Source organism: Myxine glutinosa, chromosome 5 (genome assembly GCF_964187855.1).
Source record: "Myxine glutinosa chromosome 5, kmMyxGlut1.1, whole genome shotgun sequence".
In the NCBI taxonomy this organism is placed as follows: domain Eukaryota; kingdom Metazoa; phylum Chordata; class Myxini; order Myxiniformes; family Myxinidae; genus Myxine; species Myxine glutinosa.
Window position 1 is genome coordinate 36,049,419 of NC_136265.1, and position 15,401 is coordinate 36,064,819.

General features: G+C 45.8%; 1 long non-coding RNA gene across 1 annotated transcript; it reads right to left on the reverse strand.

The window, feature by feature from the left end:
- Window positions 1-4,471: 4,471 nt before the first annotated feature.
- On the reverse strand, window positions 4,472-12,057 carry LOC144892018 (uncharacterized). Its single transcript, XR_013623338.1, has 3 exons — window positions 11,998-12,057; window positions 11,762-11,796; window positions 4,472-4,589 (listed from the first exon to the last, which is right to left on the reverse strand). It is a non-coding gene; the product is annotated as an uncharacterized LOC144892018 (long non-coding RNA).
- Between the last annotated feature and the right edge of the window lie 3,344 nt (window positions 12,058-15,401).

Consider the following 15,401-nt stretch of genomic DNA (forward strand, 5'->3'; position numbering starts at 1 on the left):
GAGAGTCAATAGATTCGTAAATTGGTTCGTCGATGTCCCCATAAGGGTCGATGACCCCACAAGGGGCGAGATGGCGTAAGGAGACTGTGGACTCACGTCCATCTGCCGTCATCACGCGAGCATGCTCGGGATTAGCCTGGAGTACATGCACCTATCCACTAAGGGATCGTACTTGCTCGTGCGAACCGCACGTTTGAGGTAGGCCGGCCCCGGCTCAGCGAGCCAACTATGTAAAGATCGGATACTACCCGAGCTTCTTGGGTGGTGGAACAACCGTTCGTGAGGAGTCTGGTTGGTGGCCGTACATAGTAGAGCCCTGATCGAGTTCAGCGCCGCAGCTAGTGACCAAGCCCATTTATCTAGGCCCCGGCCGAGGGTCCTGAGGCTTAGCATGACGGCTCTCCATATAATCCCATTGAAGCGTTCGACCTGCCCATTCGCCTGTGGTCTGTACGGCGTGGTATAGCTAGAAGCGACATTATTCTGGAGCAAGAAGCTCCTCACTTCCTGGGACAGGAACACCGCACCCCGATCTGTATGCACGTAGGCCGGATACCCAAACATAGAAAACAAGTTCTGCAGGCACCGTATGACTGTGGCGGCCGTCATATCTGCGCATGTGAAAGCAAAAGGGAATCGCGAGTACTCATCAACGATAGTGAGCAGATAACGAGAGTTACTCGACACCGGCAGCGGCCCTTTAAAATCCATCGCCAATCTCTCCCACGGTCTAGTAGCCCTGACCAGCGTCCCCATGGGAGGGTTGTAAAAACGCGGTTTGAGTTCTGCACATACAGCGCAGTCATGACAGACCCGGCGGACGTCCTCAACCGAGTACGGCAGGTTACCACGACGCACAAAATGAGCGAAACGCGTCACCCCAGGACGACACATAGTGTCGTGCAAAGCGCGCAGACCCTCCAAAGATATAAGACCCGCACACGTAGCCGGCCTCGATAAGGCGTCGGCGACCAGGTTATCCCTCCCCGGGCGATATTTGATGGTGTAGCAGAAGTCGGCGAGTTCGATACGCCAGCGAGTGATTTTCTCATTCTTAATGCGTTTAGCATGTAAGGTGTCGTACATAAACGCAACGCTCTGTTGGTCCATGATGATTTGGAAGCATCGTCCGAGCAAGTACGGACGCCAACGCCGAATCGACTCGACGATCGCGTACGCTTCCTTTTCGACAGACGAATGCCTCCGCTTAGCGGAGGTGAGAGTCCGTGAAAAGAAAGCCACAGGGCGCCCCCCCCCAGAGAGAGTCGCCGCTATCGCATGATCCGAGGCCTCACTTTCCAAGACGAAAGATTTGCGCTCGTCTATCGTTGCCACAGCGGCGCCAGCGATGTCGGACTTAAGGCCCCGAAAAGCAGCCATGGCGGCAGGGCTCATGGGGAATGCTTCGCAGGCCACAATTGGGCGGAGTTTCGCGGAGAAATTTTGCACCCACTTAGAATAATGGGCGAACAGCCCGAGAGCACGCTTCAACGAAGCTCGATCGCAGGGCGGGGCCATATCGAGCAAGGGTCGCAGACGCTCCTTATCTGGAGCAACAGTGCCATGGGTCACGGTGTACCCCACAAGATCTACCGTGCGCATGGAGTAACGACACTTAGCCTCATTCATGGTTAGGCGATACCTCTGCGCGACCTCGAGGAAGCGCTTCAGATTAACATCATGATGCCCCTGGTCATGCCCGCAAACCGTAAGATTGTCCAGATATAAAAAGACATCTGTCAAGTTCTCCTTAGCGATGAGGTCGTCCATAGCCCTCTGAAAACAGGCGACCCCGTTCGTCACCCCAAAAGGTAGTCGGGAGGCTGGGTCAAATCAGGGGTGATTTTCAATTTTTCATACTACAAGGTTGTAATTTACCTAAAAGTTGTGGCTGGTAACAGAAACAAAACCATGAAATTTTTTTTCAAAAATATTGACGTCTTACGGTAAAACAGCCCGTTACCATAGCAACCGTTACAGACGACTCAAAAAATTCTTAAAATCGATGATTTCTCAGGCTGTGTATGACCCCCAGAGTTGATTCTGGTACCAAAAGATTCAGAATTGAAAGCCAAGGATGATTGGATAGCTTAACAATGTCTGTGACACAATTCAATACAACTTTTATCCCAAAAACTCATTTTTATCTCAAATTTAAGGCATTTGTTTGAAAAAAAAATGAAAATTTTGCTTTTTAATCATAGGATAATCATTAATCAGAGCTATAGTCAAATTAAATGTACTTTAAATTAACTTTTGTCATTGATTAAGCTTTTTTGTCTCAAATTTAAGGTCTGACATTGAACATTGATAACAAAATAAAAAACCTAGTCCCAATTGTAATCAATGGAGGCCAATGACTTCTTAGTCACAACCTCAGTGGATGTTGCCAGTCCATGCAGCTTCTCCCTGACGCCCTTCACAACCCTGTATAGAGCCTGGAGCTGCGCCTCAGATTTGGGGGCCTTGTTAGTGTTCAAATCTGTGGCGAGTCCAAGTGTCCGCTCTGCTGCGTCATTGACAACTGGGAGTTTGGCCACAACTTCCTTGCCATGACGATAGCTGTCTGAGGTGGGCCACTGTGCAACGGGGAGCTTGACAAAACTGGAGTCAATACCCAAGAGTTCAAACATGCTCCAAGAGTCGTAACCAACAAAGTCTTTGAGGGCTTTACTCCCCAATTGCTGTGAGGCTGGCATCTCCTGTATCATGTTATGTGCAGTCCCATGGTACCTGAGCATAGCCCTTCTCATAGTCTGCTTGTCAGATGACGTTCTGTCCGAGAAGAGTGCCAAAGAGACCAATCTCTCTGAGAGGTACCACAAATGGTTTTGTAGCTTCTCTCGGGCCACAGTCACAAAGGACAGAAATTTGGCAGGCCACTTTGTTTGATTCTTTGCGATACTGGCCTCAGCCTTGAGGAGGTTCTTCAACAGGTACATGTCGTTAGATGGTGCATCTGCAGCACTGGTACATGTCAACCACGCTTTAGTGTAGAAGACTGACATGAATGCAGCGAGACTGGTTATGTCTTCCAGCTCTTCGGGTGTGTAGATATCTCCCAGCTGCCAACGGAAGAGTGCCACCTTTATAGTGTATAAAGTCTTGCTCATCCAACGGGCGTGGTGGAATGCCCCAGGAGCTTTGATAGTGATGGTCCTCATACCATCAGGGACAGTCCCTCCAAGAAACAGCAGTGTGAGGTGTGCCAGCTCCAGGTAGTCGTGTCGAAGAGTCTCCTTTGTGCTATTGTCCATCCACGTCTGAAGGAAGGTGATGGTGGCATGTACATGGCCAGCCAGCTCTCTCTGTTGAGCAGACACCTCGACCAATGTGTAGTTGCCCTGGTCCAATTCACTCCAAGTGTTGAGCAGTCGCTTGAACAGCTGTTCATTAGGTCCTGTGGTGGGGCCATACACTATTGAGCAAGACGCCCCTCCAACCAATTCGTGGATGTGGTGCCGACACGCCAGTTGCAGAAGACTCCTGCCAAACTCAGTCTCCAGTCTTACTACGACTCCACTCTTGACCCCAGAGTTCACTGCCGTTGTATCGAAGACAAGAGCGCCTATCCTTGATGTGTGCAAGAGCGCCTTGAACGCCCTGATGAATGGTTACAGTAACAACCGAAAGCAGGCATTAAAATTAATGATTGTAAGCTGCTTTTGTTAACTTTTTTTTATTGAAATGAAGATGGCCAAATTTAAACAACGTTATAACAGTTATAAAAACTGGACAATACAAGGTTGTAAAAGACAATTTAAAGTAAATTTAATCTGATTAATGGTTATCCTATGATTAAAAAGCAAAAGTTTCAATTTTTTTCCATAAATATGCTTGAAATTTCAGACAAAAATCAGTTTTTTGGATAAAAGTGGTATTGAATTGTGTCACAGACATTGTTAAGCTATCCAATCATCCTTGGCTTTCAATTCTGCATCTTTTGGTACCAGAATCAACTCTGGGGGTCAAACACAGCTTGAGAAATCGTCAATTTAGGCATTTTTTGAGTTGTCTGTAACTGTTGCTATGGTAACGGGCTGTCTGACCGTAAAACGTCAATATTTTTGAAATTTTTTTTCATGATTTTGTTCCTCATACTCACTCACAACTTTTAGGTAAATTACATTGAATTAGGAAAATCACCTCCGATTTGGCCCAGCCTAGTCGGGTGAACTGGTATAACCTTTGACCCGATTCAAAGGCGGTATGGATGCGATCGGCCCCGGAGATGGGGATCTGATTATACGCACTACGCAGATCGAGAGTGCTATAGACCGAGTACTGGGCCACCTGTCGAACCAGTGCGTCCATCCCCGGTAGAGGGTAGGCATCCAGCTGTGTAAATCGATTAATCATCTGCGAATAGTCGATTACCATGCGTTTGCGATGCGCTTCACTTCGCACCACTAAGACCTGGGCCCGCCACGGCGACCGGCTAGGTTCTATGATACCTTCCTTTAAGAGCTGGGCCATTTCCTCCGCAATGAATTGCGCGTCTGCTCGTGAGTAGCGCCGTGATTTTACCGCTACAGATGTGCAGTCCATGGTCATGTTGGGGAACAGCGAAAGAGGCTCAATTTCCATCCCTGCGAGTGCACACACAGCAAGCATATCAGTCCCACCAAATTCCATTTCCAAACGTCCATGTCGCTTAAGAAAATCATGTCCTAACAAAATATCAGCACATAATGCAGGTGAGACCATGAGATGTACATCTGGAAATATGCGTCCCTTTATCACAAGCTTCAATCGACATTCCCCTTTTGTGCTGAGCCTAAGCCCTTGGAAGGCCATAAAGATCCGACGTCTTTTCCCAAGGATCGGCCATCCATGTTTTTGCACCAGTCGATGATCGATATAACTATCTGTGGACCCCGTATCGATTAAAGCCCGAGCAAAAATGCCTTCGATCATAAGTGGGATAATGGCCTGAGCAAGGCCGGGTGGACCGGCAGGTATTGAGCCATCCGAGCGAGATGATCGCACCTCGCGTGTAGATCCAACGCCGGCTACAGTTCTCCGGTCGTTCGAGCAGCCTCCGGAGGGCGCTCGTGTCAAGCGCATAGTTTCAAAACCGACTGCAGTTTGCCGTGCCAAAGCAGGAGCTTGTAGTTCGTACGAGCAGCCAGCGGATGGTGCTCATGTCACGCGAGAAGGGTCGAAGCCAACTGCAGTTTCCCGTGCCGAAGCAAGAGCTTGTAGTTCATACGAGCAGCCTTCGGATGGCGCTAGAGTCACGCGGTGAGTCTCAAAGCCATCATGAGACGTTCGGATACCAGCCAAGGACGGTCGCTCCGCGTTCGGTCGTGTTTGCGCCATTTGTTTTGGCGGCCCGATGAATCTCACCAAGGTCGAGCGCGCAGCCAGGGGCCCACGAGGAGGTGCGCCGCTCATCAAAGCCGGGTGAGGCGCCCCGCTCTGTGCTCGGCCCGTTGGCTCGGCGATAAGCCCATTCAAGGTCGCGCGAGTTCGTTTGCCCCGCGCAGCCTTTCGGCAAACTTTTGCAAAATGTCCTTTTGTCGAACACAAATGACATATCGCTTCCCGAGCCAGACACACCGACCTGGGATGTTGTCGATTTCCGCAGAAGTAACACGTAGCGTTTCGTCCAGGCTTTGGTCCTGCCGCTGCGGCTGCCGCCAAGCCGGAATCCGGGTCCTCCTCGGGAGAGGCCAGGGTTCCCGGCAGTGAGGTCAAGTCCGCTCCCGCGTCCTCGGCGGTAGCTCTCTCCGGTCGAGCTTGTTGAGAAGTCCCCGCAATGACACGTGTGTGGTCATAGGCGTTAGATTGTTCCCGGGCCTCAGTGTATACGTGCGCCAGCCGTAAAGCTTCCGTGAACGTCAAGTCCGCAGTTTCCAAAAGTCTTTGTCTAATGGTTGAAGAGCTGATCCCAGAGACAAAAGAATCGCGGACAAGATCATCTTGTACTTGCTCATGAGTGCATACCTCTGGAGTACTATCTGCAAGTAGACGTCACAGCTCTTGGGCGAAATGATCCAGCGTCTCAGTGGGCTGTTGACTCCGCGTTGTGAGCAGATGCCGGGAATAAACCACACTTCGTTTGTTAATGTAAATTCGTTTTAGCTCAGTCACAGCTGCATTGAATGTCGTACACTGTTCGATTCCCCTGTAGACGTTATGATGTACTTTAGTCTGAAGTACGTCTAGTTTCGTTTCATCAGTGACAGCGGTGTCCTGGGCTTTGAACTGATTGTCCAGTGTCTTGAGCCAATGCGTCAGCTCCGAGCCCGAATCCACTGCTTGTGGGTCGGCGGCAAATATCGGCACCTGGATCATCCTGTGTCCCGCCATGTTCGCCTCTTGTTCTCGAGTGGACGGCGAGATTGATTGTTATTAAGTGTTGTAGTAATCAATCAAGTCCACAACTTTGTCCCATAGGTAGGTTTAATAACAATCAGATCTCTGGCATCATCCTGTAGAATACAATCATGCAATATATATATATCAGGATCGTGGCATCATATAGGAAGGATCGATAATATTAGTCAATGCAAGCAAGCCTAGAATATCTGCATGTACGTACCATCCGAGTCTACATGTCATAGAGTAAATGTCGCAGGAGTGGCCCGGAGTCGCGTACGTCCGAGGTCTTGTAGACGCCTCTCAGTGGTTTAAGTGAGCATCACACCTGGGTTCAACTTTGATACATTTTCACTACACCCACTCCTTCACGAAGTCAGGGCCACAACAGAGTCAGAGAGAGTCAGAGAGAGTCAGAGAGAGTCAGAGAGAGACAGAGAGAGACAGAGAGAGACAGAGAGAGACAGACAGAGACAGACAGAGACAGACAGACAGAGACAGACAGAGACAGACAGACAGAGAGAGGGAACGGGCCGGTCCATGGGGACTATAATGTTCTCGTGCAGTGTTGGAACTGACTAAACACCAAGCTAAACCGTATCTAATGAAGACAGAGTCGTAGTAAGTTTCACCATTTACTTTCACTCTTCTTCATCAAGATGTTGTGGTAAAAACTGTAAATAAAACAATCCAAAAAATACATTCAGTGTCGTTCTTCCATTGTACATAGATGTAAATAAGAATATTGCACTAAAGGAACCAGCCTCCAAGGGCAATGGCAGTGCTGTAAGCCCGTACACAATATTGTAAATAAACTGTTCCTAAAACATCTCATAAATCGTAAAACATGTCCAATGTCAAATAAACAACTTACAGCATTGCTTTACGATGATTGGCAATGGATGCAAATGGTTTGCACTGGGAGCATGCAGCACATGTCTATATCTAGCCTCAGAAGAATCAGGAAGTGACCAAACAGGAAGTGACCAAACAGGAAGTGACATCGTTGCATCACCTGAGTGAAACTAATACAAATCCTACAAAAGACTTTGTTAAGCATTTAAGTAAGCTATTCACTTCTCATTTTCCACTAGAAATTATTTAAATTATTTACATATGACATTTAGAAAGTTAACTAAATGCCTTAAAGGCAACACACTCCCCGCCTGACCTATGTGAGGTCACTAAGAACTTATGCGGGTCCAGAACATATAAGTCTCTAGATCAGTCTTTAGGCAGAAGTAGAACAATTTCTGCAATTGGTCTCACAAAGGTTTTGACATTGCCTTGGTCAGTTGTCTTCACCTCAAACTTTCTTACATGTCCATCCTTTCCAGGGAAGGCCATGATTCTAGCCATGGGCCAGCAGTTGCGGGCGGTATGCTTGTCCCTAAGCAGAACTAGATCTCCAACTTGAAGGCTCCTGCGAGGCACTGTCCACTTCTGTCTCTGTTGCAAAGAAGGTAAGTATTCACGGCTCCAACGGGTCCAGAACTGGTTTGCAAGAGCCTGAACTTGTATCCATTGCTTTGTGTACAGGTCCTTTTCCGAGAAGTCTCCAGGAGGAGGTGGAACTCCTGATTACTGTGTAAGGAGCATCGACGGTGAGAGTATGAAGGGGTTTTCCGGATCCGCAGACACAGGTAGGAGTGGTCGTGCATTCATGATGGCTGTGACCTCTGCCATTCATGTGCAAAACACTTCGTGAGTTAGGCGAGTGTTTTGCTGTAGAAACATTGAATCAAGGATTCTTCTGGCCACACCGATCATGCGCTCCCAAGAGCCTCCCATATGAGAAGCATGTGGCGGGTTGAATTCCCAGCTGCATCCCTGCTCACTGAGGTACATCTGTACCATTTTGTCCATTATCTCTAAGAAGATGGCGTCTTCCACTGATGGAGCAGGTTTGTTGTCATGCTCAGTACAGTTGAACACTGTCTGCCCCAGCATCCTTTCATGTGCTTTGCCAGGCCTGTTAAAGCTTTGTTGCGTCTCCTTGACATGCATGAAGCTTGTACAGGGTTGAAAAATTGAGTGGCGACCAGTGTCCAGCACGTTGGTCTTGAACGTGTTGACTGTCGGCTTATGTACATTACCCAGGCACACCTCTCCTATTACTACCCAGCCCAGATCCAGACGTTGGGCAAAGGGGGCGTTATGTGGTCCGTTGACCTGCTGCCTGACCTTGTGTGCCCGAAGCATGTCTCTTCCAAGTAGCAGGAGTATTTCTGCTTCTGGGTCCAGTTCTGGGATATGCTTGGCAATGTGAAGGAGATGAGACTGGTGTAGACCTGCGCTTGGCGTTGGAATCTCGGACCGATTGTTCGGGATCTGAGGACACTCAATGACTGGTGGGAGAGAGATGAGAACTTTGCTGTCGAGTGACTCGATCTGAAATCCTTCTGCCCTCCTGCCGGATGTTTCCACGATGCCAGAGCAAGTTCTGAGATGGTATGAGAATGTTTTGCTCTCCACACTGAACATCTCGAAGAACTCTGGTCTGGCTAATGAGCGATTGCTCTGGTCGTCCAGAATTACATAGGCTTTGATGGCCATGTCCTTGGAACCCTCTGGGTATAGCTTTGTGAGGCAGATCTTTGAGCATGAGCGACTCCACTGACCTGGACCGCAAACTTCTGTGCAGTTTGTTCTGACAACAGCCGTGTTAGAATGAACTTCTCCCTCCCCGCCGTTCTGTTGTGACGGTGGAGGAGCCTTGATGGTTTGAGGTGATGGGCCAGGATGCATGGCCACATCATGATTGGTGCTGTCGCATTCATAGCACTTCATGGAGGACTTGCAGTCTTTGGCAAGATAGGAGATCGAAGAACAGCATTTGAAACATATTCCTTTCTCCTTGAGAAAGGCCTTTCTCTCGTCGAGGAGTTTGTTTCTGAAGGTTCTGCATCTTTTAAGAGGGTGGGGTTTATTGTGCAATGGGCAGTTATTGTTATGGTCATCATTGGTTGTAGAAACATCCGTTTTGTGCACTAAGATGGGTTTGTTGGTGTTAAAACTCTTCACAATGGATCTGTCTGGTTTTGTGGGTGTTGTGGTGCTGCTTTGATAAATAAAGCTAGGGTCGTTTCGCCTTTTTGCCTCATGGCACACGAAGCTGCAAAAATACTTAAAGGGAGGGAAGCGACCATCATTCCCTTCTTTGTACGATGACGCAGAAGACACCCACCTCTCCTGAAGCCCGTATGGAAGCTTGTCACGATTGGTCCAATTCCACGGGAAGTGTCCAGATATGCTAAGCCAGTGAGATATCCGTCTTCTTTGGCGCATTGGATCTCCATAAGCAAATCCCCAAGTTCACGTAATTTGGAGTGGTCCTTGGCTTGAATCTTAGGAAAACTGTCCAAATGCTGAAACAGTGACTGTTTGATGATTTCAGGGGCTGCATAGCACTCACGTAATCTCTCCCATGCTTTGTGTAAAGCCAGATCGGGGTTGCTGACATGCACTGAGCGTTTCTGAGCACTGAGCGTTTCACCTGTTCGCCAGATTCCTTTCCCAGCCATTTAGTCATGAGGTCCAATTCTTGAGTTGCTGTCAGCTGAACTTCGCCAGCTACATTGATGAATGAGGAGTGCCATGCACAGTAATTCTCCGGCTTATCATCGAATTGGTACAGTCCTGAATTGACAAGGTCTCGTCGTGCCAAATACTGTGCCAAAGGCTCTGCCAGGGGTGGTCTGCCAGCTGGAGGAATATGTCGGGGAACATATGACTGAGCATGTACGTTTATGATGGGGTTTGTTCTTTTGATCTCAGACTTTGTCTCAACTTTAATCGGAACAGGTAAGTTTGGTGCAGGTAAGTACACACTGTCAGCTTTTTCAGACTTCTGTTTGTTGTTGATACGTTGTAATTGTGAAATGTCTTCCACAGGTGGACACCATGTTACGAAGCTGTCATGTGATACTGCTTGGGATGGGGAAGCGACAGGTAAGGCCGATAAGAGTGGGGAAGATGAACGATACTGAAGGTCAATTTGTGATTGGACGTAATCATTGATGCGTTCAACTTTAACCCTCTCCGATTCTGATTTTTCATTTTCAGCTACAGTATAAATTGCTTCGGCAGTTTCCAGCACTTGTGCCTCCACCACGGCCGCATCAGCTTCTCGATGTAGCGTTAGCACTACCTTCCAACTCTGTGTCTATCCTTACTGTTTCCAACTGATTTTGAGCATTTCTTGTGATCCTTTCTGCTTCTCTCGCAGCCTTTTATATTTTCAGTTTAGCCTCTTGGTTAGCATATGACGCTCTCACCTTGGCAGCTTCCCGGGCCAAACGTCCCGAAGATGAAGATGTTTTGCTGCTCCTAGCACTGGATACAGATGACTTGCCGCCATCTCTTGATGCCATCTCGACCACTTCAAAACATCGATTGCTGCTTTTCTACTACTGGTACCCGACTGCAAAGCCGCAATGAGCCGGCGAAGCCAAAGCCTCTTGCCACTATTTTACCCATCACTATGGCATCAGTAGGTTAGGTAGTTGGTAGTAGGTAGGTGTAGTAGGTACCGTACCTAGTTCAAAATGACACCATTTGCATTCTGGATGAGATTAAAATTTATAAAATTTACTTCTTGATTAATTCGGTGAATTCCGTCTCGACTTCGGATATTTCCGGCCATGAAAAACTATTCCCTACGGCCGCGAGATTTCTAAAAAATAGTTCTTCGTCAATTTTAGAATATTTGACGCCGTTTTCAGCCTCCGAAATGTGGTAATGAGCTTTTTTGAAATATTTTTTCAAATGCTCGAATCTCATTGGTTCCGGTGTTTGGTGACGATTTTCGTTGAAGATAACCAGGGCCCAGGGAGCGACGTTGATATTAAAGTATTTTAATTACAAATTAGAGGTGCATTTGATTGTGAATCAAAAAAAGACAGGTGAAACAAACTCCTATTGAACTTTTCTCAATTTTTTATGCATACTTCCGCATCCGCAAGATGGCGGCCTCCATGGAGCGATTTGGTTTTTTAAATATTTTTTCAAATGCTCGAATCTCATTGGTTCCGGAGTTTGGTGACGATTTTCGTTGTGAAGATAACCAGGGCCCATGTGGGCCCGGGGAACGAGGTTGGTCTTAAAGTATTTTAATTACAAATTAGAGGTGCATAAGATTGTGAATCAAAAAAAGACGGGTGAAACAAACTCCTATTGAACTTTTTCGCAATTTTTTATGCATACTTCCGCATCTGCAAGATGGCGGCCTCCATGGTGTGATTTGGTGTGTCAAAGCATCAAAATTCTCAAAGGATCCAGCAAAATCTGGCTTTTCAACATAATACGTACGCGTTCATTGACAACACCGGCTTCGCCGGCTATAATGTTCTCGTGCAGTGTTGGAACTGACTAAACACCAAGCTAAACGTAAACCGTATCTAATGAAGACAGAGTCGAAGTAGGTTTCACCATTTACTTTCACTCTTCTCCATCAAGATGTTGTGGTAAAAACTGTAAATAAAACAATACAAAAAATACATTCAGTGTCGTTCTTCCATTGTACATCGATGTAAATAAGAATATTGCACTAAAGGAACCAGCCTCCAAGGGCAATGGCAGTGCTGTGAGCCCGTACACAATATTGTAAATAAACTGTTCCTAAAACATCTTATAAATCGTAAAACATGTCCAATGTCAAATAAACCAACTTACAGCATTGCTTTACGATGATTGACAATGGATGCAAATGGATTGCACTGGGAGCATGCAGCACATGTCTATATCTTGCCTCAGAAGAATCAGGAAGTGACCAACCAGGAAGTGACCAACCAGGAAGTGACCAACCAGGAAGTGACATCGTTGCATCACATGAATAAAACTAATACAAATTCTACAAAAGACTTTGTTAAGCATTTAAGTAAGTTATTCACTTCTCATTTTCCACAAGAAATTATTTAAATTATTTACGTATGACATTTAGAAATTTAACTAAATGCCTTAAAGGCAACACAGGGACCAATCGGCACTCCGACAGTGACCACGCTGCCCTGACGAATCCGGGCACCAGGGGAAGAATGGGGAAGATTTGGCCACCGACTTGCGCTGGGAGGTACAACCACCACGAAGAGGCGTCCCCGATGGTTGTACCACACAGAGGGTTGTTAGTGAAGGTGAGGGCTTATGGAGGGTCTGGTCAGGTAGCTAATTGGATTGCAAACTGGATTAGTGGTAGGAAGCAAAGAGTGGCTAAAAGTTTGTTTGTGTGTTCGTTTGTTACCTCAACCACTGAAGGTGGATGGAGGTTATGTTTTCACCCCTGTCTGTCTGTTTGTTTGTCTGTGAACAGGATATCTCAAAAAGTTGCGGACGGATTCGGACAAAACTTGTTGGACAGGTTGGGTGTAGGACAAGAACGAATCTATTCAATTTTTGTAAAGATCCTAAACCGAATCTGGATATAAGAATTTTATTTTTTATTTTTAAGTCATTCTTCACCATTGGTAGATTGGGCCAAAATGACACTTGGCACGATATCCCAAAAAGATGTCGACAAGTTATCACACCAAAACAATGTGGATGAGTTTGTTATGCGACAAGAACAAGCCAATTCGATTTTGTTAAAGGTCCGAATCCAGATCAGACCTATCAATGGGATACAAAACGTAAAACTGTTCAGCTTGGCAGAGGTACACAACATGGCCAAAAGTATGTGGACACCCGAATATCACACCCGTATGTGCTCGACAAAGATCTCATTCCAAAATCATGGGCATCAATATGGAGTTGGTTCCCCCCCCCCCCCCCCCCCCCTTTGCTGCCATAACAGCCTCCACTCTTCTGGGAAGGTTTTCCACTAGATGTTGGAACATTGCAGGTTATACAATCAAATTACAACAGTTCAAGAAAAGCCAAAAGAAGGAAGAATAATGGATGGATGGCAACCTCCAGTGTTTTGTCTGTGCTCTATCCTTTAATGCTGAACATCAAGCAAGGAAGCAGCACAGACCATTTTAAGTCATTTTAGTCATTTTAGTCTTTGGCACAACTTGGCCAGGGCAGCAATCGAACCGCTAAACACCTAGACTCAGAAACACCTAGACTCTTACGCGAGCCACAATACCAACGAAGCCTTATATTTTAGGGTAGTACTGGACATACAAGTTTTGGATGAATTTTTAAGATTAAATAATGGAAGATTATCTGGCGGCATGATATGAAATTGGACAAATGGGGAGGAGGGTAGAGGGGGATATTCTTATTATTCTTTATTTGGTAGAGAAACAACGTGATTCTGTGTAGTAGGAATAATTAAGTTTTCTTCTAAAGTATATTTCTTGTCTAAAAAGTTATATATCACAAAAGGTTCAGGTCTCGCCTCCAGGCAAGCTTTTAGAAGATCGTTGTGGGTTGCGGTTGTTAAACCGCTAATTCCAAAAATCTTGGTCTTCGATTCCAGGAAATAATAACAGTCTATCATTTTATTATGCTAAATGTCATATATGCAGTGCCGTCCATAAATGTTGGAACTGTGAAGTTAAATTTGTTACCCTCGCCTGAGGAGAGGGTATTGCATTTGAGTCCGTTTGTCTGTTTGTTTGTTTGTTTGTCCGCACAGAATAAATTTGATTTTCTCTGCAACCGTTGGTCCGATTGACAGGAAATTTTTACCATAGGTGCAACTCCACCTGTAGAATTTTTTTGATAACTATGACGTCATATGTCACGTGGTTCGGCCGCCATCTTGGAAAAATCGAAAAACTTTGCACCTCTATATCTCCGAAAGCGCTGAATAGAAAAAAATTGAGACATGGCTTATTGTAAAGAACTTTCCATGGGGAATAAAATATTTAATGATGATGTCATGGGTGCCTCCACTATGACGTCATAATTCGACAAGTACAAAACTTCATCCGATCAAGATGAAATTTCTTCAGCATAATCTAGGCATAAATTAGTTTAGAAAAAGAATGATGATGACGTCATCAGTCACGTGGTTCGGCTGCCATATTTGTTTTTACACAAAAGCCTTAAAAACCACTGAAAATAATCCTGGTGAGGGTTTGCAATCTCTGATTGCTCTTTCTAGTTATTACTGCTATATATTCAAGAAATATGCATGCTCCATTGGATTTAAATCAAGAGATTGACTTGGCCAGTCTAAAACCTTCCACTCTTTCCCTGATGAACTCCTTGGTTGTGTTGTCAGTGTGTTTGGGGTCATTGTCTTTCCATAAAACTTTTGTACATCGGCAGACAAAATATTTTTGTACACTTCCGGATTCATTCTGCTCCTGCCATCATTAGTTACATCATCAATAAAGATGAGTGAGCCAGTTCCACAGGCAGCCATGCAAGCCCAAGCAATGACACTCCCTCCTCCACCATGCTTCACAGATGAGGTAGTATGGTTTGGATCATATGCAGTTCCTCCACACTTTCTCATTTCCATCGCTTTGGTAAAGGTTTATCTTGGTCTCATCTCATCTGTCCATAAAATCCATCTGTCCATCTGTCTTGGTCTCATCTGTCCATAAAACTTTGTTACAGAGCATACTGGCTCACCTCTGTACTTGGCAAATTCTAATTAGGCTTTTCCATTTTTGGTGCTGATGAGAGATTTAAATCTTGCGGTGTAGCCTTTGGAATTCTGCTGTCAAAGTCTTCTGCGAACAGTAGATTGTGATACTTTCACCTCTGCACTCTGGAGGTTCTTGGTGATATCACCGACAGTTGTCTCTATGATTTTTCTGTCATCAACTGCAGTTGTTTTCCTTGGCTGACCTGACAATTGTCTATTGCTAAGTACACTTGTGGTTTATTTCTTTTTCAAGATATTCCAAATTGTTGTATTTGCTATTCCCAATTTTTTGTGCTGCAGTTCCAATTTAATTATTCTGTTCTTTCAGTTTCCAAATTGCTTGTTTTTCTTTGAGAGACAGTTCTCAGATGTTTATGTTGGTTTATGCCGACTGACTCCAATAGCAGATTCCCAAGGCAAAACGAAGGCCAAAGCCAAGATTAGAAATTAATTAGCTCTTTTATGTGCGAATGATCAATGCAATAAGAAACACCTTTCAGTCATTGGTTCCACTACTTGAATAAAATATTTAATGATG